Consider the following 13,307-nt stretch of genomic DNA (forward strand, 5'->3'; position numbering starts at 1 on the left):
TTGCGGAGGATTGGTTTGTACCGAATTATTAGAACAGGTTGCTTTTAATGTAGTAAATTGCATCATATGCCAAAAGTTTACTGCTGGGCACACGCTGCGAACACTCAGAGGAGTTATACCTCGACCGAATGGTCCATTTCAGAATTTACATATTGACATGCTGCAAGTTTGTAATGGCTATAGAAATATGATACTGTTGGTGTGCCCCTTTTCTAGGTGGCTCGAAGCTGGTCCATGCACACACCCAGACGCCACTTGCGCTGCAAAGTATTAGTTCGGGAAGTATTTCCTAGATGGGGAATATGTGAAGTGTTGAGATCAGATAATGGCCCACATTTTGTAAATGAAGTGTTTAAGCAAATTAGCTTATTGCTCAGTATAAAGTATAGGTTTTCCTCTGCTTATCACCTTCAAGCAAACAGAATTTTTGTGAGAGATTCAACGGTCTGCTCAAGCAAAGGATAGTCAAGCTAAATCTAACGTTGAAAAAAAGATGGCTGCATTGCCTGCCTCTTGCATTATCTGCCCTGAGGAATCAACCAGGCTCTGACCATCACCTCACGCCCCATGAGCTAGTAACGGGGAGACGAATGAGAATGCCTCTCACTCCTCCATCAAGGACTAGAAGTGATGCCCAGACTACAGCAGAATTGTTAGTTGATTAGTTGCGTGCCTACCTAACATGTATGACTACAAGTATCTCCGTCATTTCAGATCAACTCAAGCAGACAGGGTGTCGGTCTCAGAACACAGATGAAGACCATATAGCAACCGGATCAAAGGAACTACTATTGCCAAAGTTATTTCCCGGGGATCAAATTTTGATCAAGAACTTTGTCAGCAAATGGCATTAGCCTAGATTTAACTGTCCTTTCATTGTGGAGGACACCAGGTTTGGTGTCCGAAAAGAGTACCCTTGCAGGACCTACTGAATTTAATGAATTACAAAAAAGTTTGAGTTTGAGTCCTTTGAGGCTGACGACACTGATTGCATAAATCTGGTATTCGTGACCATTCACAATTACTAAGATACAAAACCAACCGGATGGTTTGTTTCTACCTATGACCATACCCACATGGAAGGGTGAGATCCAGTGATCCATTGGATGGGAAATAGAGGAAAAGAAGGCAAGAATTACTTAAGCAATTGGAACGTGCCCATTATAATCATTCATGGTTCTAAAAAACTCTGGGGCATTAATTTCCAGAGTCAGAGGGGGTACATCATCTTTGTTAGAAGACCTCTTTAACGAAGTTCAGATTCATCTTGAATAGAATCGACACAAGACACTACATACCCCTGAAGAATGTCCTACATTGTTGTGTTCAAGGGACAGAAACTTGTACAAGTTAGGAATCTATAGAGTATAGAAATAATATGGAATAGCCAAAATTGTGATGGGAAAAGGATCTCAGTGTGAATAAGTTACAACTTTGACCTAGGACAAATCATATTATTAGGACTTACTCAGTTTGATTCACTTGTGTTGTTTTAAGTTTTGTAATTGTTTTATGTGATATGATCATTTTTATGATGGTTTTTATTAGGTATTCTAATGTGTGTGTTTAATAAAAATTGTATTGATTGGAAATGAAAAATATGATACGGTATGATTACTGTTAGACAGGATACCCATTTAGATAGGCATTATTGTTATTGAACTTCTTTTTGTAGAATACAAGTAATTCTCCAGAGTTAGAAGTTTGTAAACCTCCTTTTGTGGATATAGCCGTTGTAGAACAGAGGACGTTACACCATCAGCAGTCAAGGTCCTAGGAAGATGCGTTTGGCTATTCCTCTGTGATGTGAAAGTCTACACTGGAGAGGCTGCTTCACCTCCAGCCCATTCGGAAGCAAGCCACGGAGAAGAAGTTCAGCATGTGCAGACTAGATTGATGACGAGGAAGAAGGACGCAGAGACTGTCCAATAGACAGATAAAGAGTACATTGGACTGTGGTTCACTCGGGACACTCTTTGTAGCTGCTAAGCAAGGAGTGAAAAAAGCTATTTGTTCTTGAGCCACAGGAGCTTGCTAACATTGGACTGAGACATATTGAAGTCTTGAACAGAAAAGAAATGCCAGATCTTGAATTCATCTTTGTCGATTGGAAAAGGGCACAGTTCCCCGATTCCTTTCTTAGTGAATTTCTCTTTGGAGGCACCCATGGTGGTGTCTAATGGCAACAATCATCGGATCATTTTTGCTGTTTTCCTCTTCATTCTTGGTGCATATCCTGCACTGGTTGGGAGAGTTACTAATATTCACTTGTTTGTGCAAGATCCTAAAAATGGTTCAATTGTGCGGAGACTGCTCGCAGCCATAATTGAGTAAATGCTCCAACTACCTGAGTTCAGTACAGAAGGTACTGATGATCCTACCTGATGAAGACACTCATAAACTGCTCAGAATGGTTTTTTATTTTCTGCTCCACAAACATCTGTATCTTGCTGGACGACAAACAAGCACAAATGTGTTTCTAAGAGATCCTAGGAATCGACCTTTGATAAATTGGCTGCTACATGAAATTGACAGGCAGATCCATCTACTGAGTGACATACCTTTTTTTTATCGAATGAATGGGTCTATTGAGTGATGACATTCGCAATCTACTGGCCTTGATCTTTTACTATTTGCTTGAAGCACATCCTCATTTGGTTTGGCAGAAGGACGACTCTTTTGTGTTTATTCGGAATCCCCTTAATCGTCCTGCAATCAACAAACTGCTTGTGGAACTTGTGGAACAGATTCAGCAACTGCCAGAATATTTCATGAGATTGCCCGATTAAAATTGTTTTTTCCTTCCTTAGAAGTAAAAATAGAAAATGGGCAACATTGATAAAAATAATAATAGGGCAAACAACGAGAGAGCACCATGACATGCAAGAAGCTATTGCTGTATAAACTGGGTATACTGGTATATAATATATGCATGCATCTTGTTCATTGTTATTCTTCTCTCTCTCACAGTATGTACTGTCTATTATGTGAATCCAAATAAGGAAGTGGTTCCTGTATATCTTCCTATGCAGCAGATGTGTACAGATGTGGCAATTATAAGACAGCCGAGACCTTATGTGGTTGTCCCTACTCCAGTGGAGCATATGAAAGTGCCTAGTTCTTTGACGGATAGGTCTGGGCTTCCCTTTGGGGGAAGGTCGGTGTTGCAAGTTTTTCATGATACTTGGGTACCTTCGTATTATGCCAACAGGAAGAAATCTTATGTGATTGTGCCTACACCAGTTGGACATGTAAAGAAACCAATATCACTGACAAGTGTCCCTATGATTCCCCCAGTAAGAAGGAATTATGCTGACATACTTCATGAGATGATTATAAAAGCTCAGGAGGCAAGAAAGAGACCTAAGAGAAGTACTAGGAAGGATGATCCCAAATTAAATGATTACCTGGATAGTACAGCACACTTGGATAACATGTGGTATCAGCACATGAAAGAGGTAGGAAAGAGGACCTCTGAGAAGGAATGCTATGTATGTGCACTCCTGCCTTATAGCATGGGGCAGTCTAAGATATTCATAGCTATTGAAATAGATGTTCAAACAGCACATTGTCTATCTCACATTGCACTCTGGAGGACAGTGTTCTATAGTGAACGTCCATGTTCCAGCATTGGTAATTCCTAAGAGTGACTTAAACATTGGTGAGTTTCCAAAAGCAGATGCTCACCTGAGAAAAAAGAGATCTGCTGAACTCCTGAATTGAATGAAGAGAGAGAACTATGTTTCGGCCAAGTCGATAGAAGCCTTTGATTCCATCCCGTATGAACACAGATTGTTTACTAAGACTTCATCGATATTCACAATAATCTTCATGCCCAGGATCCAGACAGATGCAAATACTAAGTGGTTACAAATAACCAGATGAGAACTGTTGCAGACGATCAACACTACCATAAAGAGATTCAATGCTATCAAGGAAGTGCTGAGAGCCATACGACTGATGATTCTTCAGAACAGATACGTCCTAGACATGATTACAGCCATGGATGGAGGTGTTGTGCCAAAATTGGAGAATCATGTTGCACATTCATACCTTCTCATGATGACGAGAATGGCACCTTGACAGAGGCCATAGCGATGCTGACGAAGTTACACGACCAGATGATACTAGAAGTGGAATACATTACTGATGATAGTGGGTTCGGATCCATATTCTTGTGGATTCCAAAATGGATGGCATATATGTTCAAGTTCCTTGAAACCCTGATAGTGATGCTATTGTTTGGTTTCTGTGTGATCAGGATAATAATCTCACAATGCAAGAAGACTGCAAAGAAAGCTGTAGAAATGAAGATCATGATTGATGTTGAATCAGGATGGAAAACAAAAGAGCTGGCAGATGAAGAAATCATAGATTACGTGAAAGCCAGCATCCATGCACCTAAAGGAATGAAGTTCCCGAAGAACCACAAGAAGTATGTGGGGAAATGGATCTACTGCAGTCCAAATGGACAATGCATGCTTATGTCCTGGAGCAAGGATGAGCATGTGAAATCAGCAGGATGCCTGAAAGGAGTCATAAAGATATGTGTCCCAAAGAAGCATTTCTTCCGACGAGGATGTCTAGATATTAAGAGTGATGAGAGAGTGGTTGATGAATCGCTCAGAGGGAGGAGTGTAGAGGTGGAGCCAAGTACCCTCACCCAAAGCTCCTCCCCCATGCTGCCTATATGTTGGGAACCACAGTGTGAGACACATGCAGTACCAGTGAAAATACCTATACCAAAAAGAATCTTGGAAGTAAGGTTCCCATTGAGAAACCCATACATGCATTCATGACAATATGATGGCCATTTGAATGAAATCACGGAAGAAGAGTGAAAACTGACTAAAAGAGAAGATTGGGGACATCACGCAAAGCACGGCTGACGCACCCAGAAGAGATGCAGAGGCGAAAGGACATCGATATTCTATAGGCACTAAAGAGAAGGTGTCAGGCACTAAAGAGAAGGTGTCAAAGATGAGCATCATTTTACAACTGTACAGATGCAGTAAACGCAAACAAACAAACTTTTCTTAAGGCTGGCTATATAGTGAACAGATTGCGGCGATGCGCCAACGTATATGTATAGGAATACATGAACTATGGATGATTCCACAATGCACTTTTAGCAGAGCTGGACCCAGAAAACAGAAAGGCTTTTCCAGTGTGTCGCAGTTGGATAGCAATTGAATTACAGCGGTGAATCAAAGAAAGGCTTGGCTGGCCCAGCACCAGGAAGTCAGGGCCGCCTTGAGCCTGAATGTTTGAACAGTAGTTACAGAACTTGTGAAAAGAACAAAACTCCTTTCTTGGTGAGGAGTGAGAACATTGAAGATGTCAGAGGTTCATCATTTAATAATATTTTAAATGCAGAAAGACTCTAAAACAAGGTCTGCAGTCACATGGTCAGATGAAAATAAACACTGAGACAAGCTGTATCAAAACTAAAAGACAGAGTATGCCTATAATCCCTCATATTTTCAAGCACAAAGAACATTTCCAAGGCCAAGTTCAAAGCCTTAATTGACTAGCGGACTGCAAGAGTGATGATAGATGACAGGCTAATTGGTTGGAAGCTGTGGTTATGACCAGCCCACCAGCACCTGGATGCCAGCCTGCGTTCTGCTTGCGCATGTGGAATATTACACAGGGCTTCAAAGGTGCCAACCAATTATAGATGGCTACGTAATAGAGAGCCCTATAGTTTGTATAACCAATGGGATGTCGTGCATTTGATAATGTCCATAGTGACCTGCAGGAGAGGAGGGCTTAGTTGCCCCACCTGATGTAAGAAACCCAATCACCTTCCCTGATAAGTATGGAACGTATACCTAGATGTTCCTTGTAAACCTATCACTTTCCCAAGTAGGTTTTTGTAGTTTAACATGTAGGTTGATGTCAATGATGACGAGTCATTGGTATGTAAGCTACTTTTTTCATGAAATGCATTAAGTGAGAAGATCGAGCGAGTTTGTTGATGTTCGTTGTAACTCCCTGTTTTAGATAATTGACATTAAAACAGACGTACTTTGCCAACTTTCTGAGTCAGTTTGATTATTGATGTTTGAGTATATTCTGCATCCCCATCTATCTCAAAGTATTGTTACCTCGTCTTAAAGGGCTGGGTTGGATACCCCAGTTCAGCGGGAACTTGCCAGTATCCCTTGGTTAAATCTAGAGTAGATAGAATGGTGGCGGCTCCGAGAGTATCAATTAGGTCATCAATGCGTGGCATGGGATAGGCATCAAAGTCCGATATGGCATTAACTTGACGGAAGTCAATCCAGAATCTCTAGGAATGGTCACGTTCAGTGACCAGCATGATAGGAGAGGACCATGGCTTGAGGATGGCTCAATAATGTTGGCTTTTCAACATTTTGTTGACTTCCTCGATCACTATCTGCTTACGGGCTTCTGGGAGTCGCTAGATATGGTTTTAAGAGTATCACTTTACCCTTAGGTGTTCTGATATAGTGGTATGTATTCTTTACTCTCCCTGGTTTTTCTGAGAATACATTGGGAAATGAAATACTACATCCTTTAAGTTTTGTTGGTGTTGAGTAGGTAACTCGGAAGGAATTGAATCAAAGTTATCTATGTCTACGGGAAACAGACAGGCTAGTAGTTTGGCATGGGTGGCTGACGGATTCTCTTTCCACTCTTTCAAGAGATTCACATGGTATAATTGGATTTTCTGTTTCTTGTCCAGTTGGGCTACTCAATACGTACAGGTACCTATTCTTTCTACTATTTCATAAGGTCCATGCCATTTGGAGACCAGTTTGTTCTCTGAGATTGGTAAGAGACTAGTACTTTATGTCCTATAGAGAATTATCTTAAACTCACTTTGTTATCTTAAGTGCCTTGGCTTTGAGCCTTTGCCATGTGAGTGCAACCTAAGTCTCGGACCAACTTCATATGTTCTGGCATTCGGGTGGTGTTTTGCGAGATGGGAATAGTGGCCTCCTCTCATTCTTCCCAGGTTTCCCTGAGCATGTCGAGGACATCTCTTGGTTCTCTTCCATAGAGAAATTCAAATCGAGAGAAACCTGTGGAGGCTTGGGGCGTTTTCCTCACTGCAATTAGTGCCCATGGGATCATGCAGTCCCAGTCCTTCCCGTCCTTTCTACCAGTCTTTGGAGAATACATTTTAAGGTCTTATTGAATCTTTCTACCAAGCCATTGGTTTGGGGATGGTACTGTTACGCTCACCTGGTCTCCATGGGGGTGTCCCACGAAGCTGAGGGATGAACGTCTACGCACGTCTCTTCCTGTCTCACTACTTCTCTCACACTTGGGCGTTCCCCTAGAATGATGAATGGAGATGGTAACTTGCTGCGCAAGGTGGGCAAGTGTCATGCCTGTGCCACTGGCGCACACATTGGCAACCATCATGGACTATTTGGAACTCATTTATCTTCATAATACTCTTTGAACAACCCCTATTCACACTTTGGTCCTTCATTTCCATTTGCACGACTTTGGTACTTTCTTATTTAATTCAGCTAACTACATGTACCATAATGCACCTTGTTACAGTTATCATTTCCTGGCTATTTCCATTCATCAGTATTGGAACCACAATCCCCAGAAACCCTAGCGATCAGTGCTGCTTCCACCTTCTCAGGACCAGAGAGGGAGGAGGCAGATTACCTTCAGGTGTGTTGCTCCAGGTGCTGCCAATTAGCCTGCCTCAGTACAGGGTAGGGCTGTATTTAAGCAGCTGCCTGCAGGAGCACAGTCCCTTGCATCAAGAGTTCTCTCAGCCCCTTTTTGCCTTGAGCCACAATTTGTATGCTGTTCCTGTTGCCGAATTATCTTGCTTCTGATCCAATGCCCTTTGCCGGCTCCTCTGTGCTCACTGCCTTACAGCCTGATACACTCAACTGCCTTCAGCCCTGGTCCTCTGGGCTCCCTGCCTTGCTGTCCTTGGGCTCCCTGCCTTGCAGCCTGCTACACTCCTCTGCCTTCAGCCCTGGTCCTGTGAGCTCCCTGCCTCGCTGCCCTGCTCCTTTGGGCTCGTTCCTTGCTGCCCAGCTCCTCTGGGCTCCCTGCCTTGCAGCCTGCGACACTCCTCTGCCTGCAGCCTTGCTCCTCTGGGCTCCCTGCCTTGCAGCCTGCTACACTCCACTGCCTTCAGCCCTTGTCCTCTGGGCTCCCTGCCTCGCTGCCCTGCTCCTCTGGGCTCGCTCCTTGCTGCCCTGCTCCTCTGGGCTCTCTGTCTGCAGCCTACTCAGCTCTCTGTCCGGCTCCTCTAGACTCCCTGCCTTGCAGTCTACTACAGTCCTCTGCAGTCCACAACAGTTTGCCTGCACCTCGTGCCATCCGTTACTGCAGCCCTGCTTCCTTGTTTGCAGCCCCCCTGTTTCCTGGCTACTGCTCCCTTGCTCTCTTCCTTTTTTGCAACCCCCTGTTCTTGATCCCTGTCCTTCTCTTCCTTGAGTCTTCTGCCTACCCTTAGGTTATCCATTTCCGTGTACAGTTTCCGGTCACCAGTCCCGACAGTTAGTTACTAGGTTCTGCCCTTCCTTTCTTCCGGATCCTGTTCTGAACCTTGTTCTCTTTGACTTCCTTTTCCCTGGATAGTTCTGTTCTTGTCTTCACTTGTGTCTTATGTAAATCCTTTGTACAGAGCTTGACTGTTGGTTTCCGGAAGGCAACCTCTGCCCCTTCCCTTGTCGCGTTTTCAGTGTTGTACTTCGTGTCATTGTTTGGTTCCTGCTGGACCCGTACAGGCTTCAGTCTTGTGAAGTACTGTTACCTTGTTCGTGCCTTAGGGTTCAGGTACAGACACCCACTGCTGTTGTTCCCAGCCATGAGCATACAGAGTGGGCCCCTGTAATAGCAATCTGTGCAGAAGGCTGGAGTTTCCAAAGGTCTGTGGAACACTCTTTCCCACTTCTGGATACACCCCAAGAGGGAATCCAGTTTGTTTGTACCTTTGTAATCCCTGCCCCTTTTTGTTCACAGCTACTGTTGCCCATTCTTCTTTCTTGTTGAGATTCCTGCTGTGTGTGCTTATCTGTCACCTTACATCAGCACAGCCATCCACAACCTACCCGGGTGCCCCATGCTACTCTTGACAGAGTGCCATTCCTGACAGCAAGACTCCCACCTCCCTTAAACCTCCAACCGCTTCACTCTGTGCTTATGTCTCACCTTAGGTATTTTAACGATGGGCTCTCCGTCCTGCGTCTGAATGCAGGGCACTTTTATGTTCTTAGGCACTTTCACTGGATCTAGTTCCGTCACTGATCCTGCGGCCTGTAGAGGAATCCAGACCAGCTGTGACTCCGTAGGTAAGTCCTTATACCAATTGGTTCTTGGTAACAGTTTTTGTTTAATGTGTTCTTTTGTTGCCAAAGTTTCACTATTGTGCTTATTCTTTTGCAGGAGCGGTTTTGGAGATGCCAGATGGAGGAATGGACTCCTCACTGCGACGCTGAGCAGTATTTATGCAGGTGAGTGTTAGCACGAAAGCGCGGTGTCGAGTTGTATTTTGAAATGGATATTTCTATTGCGCGGCTAACCTGGTGTCTCTTTTCCCTTCCTCTGCAGGTGCGGTGAGGCTCCGGAGCTACAATAGCGTGAACCGCTTTGATGGAATCCTGAGATGACTGTCGCCTCCAGGTAAGTATTCGTTCTCCCGTCTTGTGTCGTTTCTGCAGGTGCAGTGGTTCCCAGGAGCGGCGGAAGAGAAAGCTGTTCGGATGGAGCTGGAAGACTGCTTCTCTCAGGTAAGAACTCAACCGCTGTTCTTCTTCTTGTTTTCTCTTTCCTTTCTCCGACAGGTGCTGATGGTCCGTGGTTCCTGAGGCGTGGCTGAAGTCCAGGTAAGCAGGAGCTGAGTAGGCACGATGAGCATTACGCTACAGGAGTGCAGAATAACACGAAGCGTGTTCTGTTCCTTGGGTGCGGTTTATATAGCCGTGGTCAAATAGTCCCAGATAAAGCAGTCCCAAGCCCAGCCACTCCCTTGAAACTAGACTGCATAGCTCAGTTCCTCAGGACTGGGCTATGTGTCCCTCCATGTTCACTGAATCCTCATCCACATGATCAAATAATGTGAGCCGGCTCCAGGAATGCCTCTGGAAAGGTTTTGTGACCTTAAAGATCCCAATGGAAGCCTGCAACTGGGGAAGGCTTGTCTGGCCCTGAAGACTGGAGGAATGCTTCATGATAGGTACACAGAAGTTTGCAAGATGGTAATGTGGAGTAACTCTTTGACTTTGGCCACACCTCGGGATAATGGGTTGCATAATCCACGATCACAAGGACATATTAATTGCCCAATCTGGAGGTTTCTAGTGGTCCAAGAATGTCCATATCAATTCTGGCAAAGGGGGCTTCTATAATCAGCAATGGATTCAGGTGAGCAGATGATGGGATGTGCGTGCTGGTCTTTTGACACATTTCGCGCGTTTGGATGAAAGTCTTTACTTCAGCGTGGATGCCTGGCCAGTACAACTTTCCACTAATGTGTGTCTGGATTTTAGAGTGTCTTGAATGCCCCCGGTAAGGTGGGAATGCATGATTTCCAGTACAACCCTTCAATGGCTCTTGGGTATCACCAATTGTGTTTTTACCATACCCTCTGGGAGGTTTCTTTTCTATAAAGCAGTCCTTGTTTTATAAAGAAAAAGCCTTCTTCTGGTATTGCTTATAAAAATGCTTTCAGCAAGAACTGGATCAAGTCTGGATAGATGGTAGGTTCCTCTCCCTTCCTTTTGACGTCAATTGACTCATCGGCTTCCCCAAAGCCTAAGTTACTACTGCCCGATTGAAGTCAGAGAGGGCCCAGGGCAGCGGGGTCAGGCCCTGCCACCGAGACCTCGGTGTGGGGACAAGGCGTACGCAAACCAACAAGAGCAGCTCTAGGAGGAGAGGAGCACCCCGGGGGCACCCTGGTCTCTCAAGCTTCACCGAGGGGGGTGCCCTTGCCCCCTCCCCCTTGTCCACTCCGTCAGGACACAACTGACCTCTAAAGCCGGGGGCAACCCCCTTCCACAAGAAGCACAAACAGGAGCAGCACAGAAAGCGCCCACCGCCTCCGACCGAACTTAGCCCCTACGACCAAGAGGAACACCCCCACTGGAGAGACCACTCACTAGCGGGTGAGCCCCAGACCAGAGAAGCCTGAATAACAACAGCATGTCAAAGAACAAGGGCAAGGAAACCCAGCCACCCAAAAGACCCGCCAGGAGAGCCCAATAAGGGGGTGTCAGCTAAAATATGGGCTAAGGATTCAGAGGAGGTCCAGGGGAGTCACCCCAACGTCTGGTCTACAGAGACACCTACAGGGGACCAGGAAGACCATTATCAACCAGTCACACAATATGCATTGAAACACCTCCTGGCAGACATAGGAAACAAGATTATGACAGCTGGGCAGAAGCAAATGGACACACTAAGAGAGGACCTGGCAGAGTCTACCTCTTTTTGTTTTCTCTGGTTCATTTTGGTTCATTTTCTTTAAACTGAGGAAATAGAGCTCCCCTGGGCAATTGTATCTCCCTGACGTACCTCAAAAGGGATCTCACCATGATTTTGTAATAGAACCTTAACATCTCCCCTAAAGTCGGGATCAATAACGCCTGGTAAGATGTCTATCCCGAAATTCCAAGCTAGTCCAGATTTTGGGGCTAATCAAATGTAACACCCCGGAGGGGGTATCAAAAGCAAGTCTGTAGGAATCATTGCTCTCTTCCCAGCTGGAATGGTAGCTTCCCTACTGCTACAGATGTCAAACCCTATTGATTCCTTGGTGTCGATGGAAGGGCTAGAGTCTCTCTGACTAAGTTTTTGAAATTGTAGTTTGAATTGAGTCACATTCAACCCCTGACACCATATGTAAAGAACTCACGGTGGCAACAGTAAAGACAGAACAAGTGATCACAGTTCAAGAGTGTTTATTGGGTATAACGTCCATTCATCGCCAGTAATTACAATACCTGGCATTTAAACGTGGGAAGAATTACAAAAATGATGAACACAATTTTTAGGGCGGTAGGAAATGGCAGATTATGGGGTTGGGGTGTAGGCAATAGGTAAAAATAGGTGGGGCAGGGTGGGCTTGGGGGGGCTATCTACCCCCTGAAAAATAAAAAGAATTCGATGACCATTTTTGTAATTCTGTACACGTTTAAAAGCCAGGCGTTGTAATTACTGGCGATGAAAGAACATAGAACCGGTTATTGAACAATGAATTCAGGGTGCAAAAACACCTAAACTAAACCGAAATCTAAGATAGGAGCAAGCGTCGACCATCAAATGAAAAATAAGGCTGTCCTCATACTCATACATACAACAAAATCATACAGAAATTATTTGGCTATTTAAACTTCCTAAAATAATCTATACATTCAAACATTAAAAATATAAACAGGGGCTTAAGCCCAAGATTCCAAGAGGGCCACGACCCTCTAGACACTGTGGTCACCGATCTCCCGACCTGTGAGGCCCAGCTGCCTGCTAATCTGAGGCCAGCAGGCTCTCCCCAGGTGCTTCAATGGTTGCAAGAGCCTCCAGAGAATAGCGGGGGCCCAGGAAGACCCCTCCTGACCCGCCATTGAGATTCTGATGACCACCCACAGGGTGACCTCCGAAGGGGTGTGCTGCGCAGGACAGAGTGTATCACAGTCCGGAATTCGAGACGGCTGCCACGGTCCTTCGAGGAGCACAATGTCCCCCCACTGCAGAGGGGGCGGTGCAGCAGAACTTGGCAAACCAGCTGCCAGAGGACAGAGGAGGGGGCTCCCCCTCCTGCCCCCTTCCCTCCAACGGCTGAATTCGAGCTGGGGACCCCTGGGGAGGACAACACTCGGCCAGCAAGTGGTCCCCAGCAGGCAGGCAGTCGGAGTCTCCGGAGGAGCTGCGCTCTGACTTTCAGAGGTTCACCCCAAACAGAAGATGCCAGGATGCCTGGAGTCTCCATTCCATTGGACGTTGAAGTCAGAGAGGGCCCAGGGCAGCGGGGTCAGGCCCTGCCACCGAGACCTCGGTGTGGGGACAAGGCTTACGCAAACCAACAAGAGCAGCTCTAGGAGGAGAGGAGCACCTTGGGGGCACCCTGGTCTCTCAAGCTTCACCGAGGTGGGAGCCCTTGCCCCCTCCCCCTTGTCCACTCCGTCAGGACACAACTGACCTCTAAAGCCGGGGGCAACCCCCTTCCACAAGAAGCACAAACAGGAGCAGCACAGAAAGCGCCCACCACCTCCGACCGAACTTAGCCCCTACGACCAAGAGGAACACCCCCAATGGAGAGACCACTAGCGGGTGAGCCCCAGACCAGAGAAGCCCGAATA

This window comes from Ambystoma mexicanum, chromosome 6q (genome assembly GCF_040938575.1).
Source record: "Ambystoma mexicanum isolate Mex_15411 chromosome 6q, UKY_AmexF1_1, whole genome shotgun sequence".
NCBI lineage: Eukaryota > Metazoa > Chordata > Amphibia > Caudata > Ambystomatidae > Ambystoma > Ambystoma mexicanum.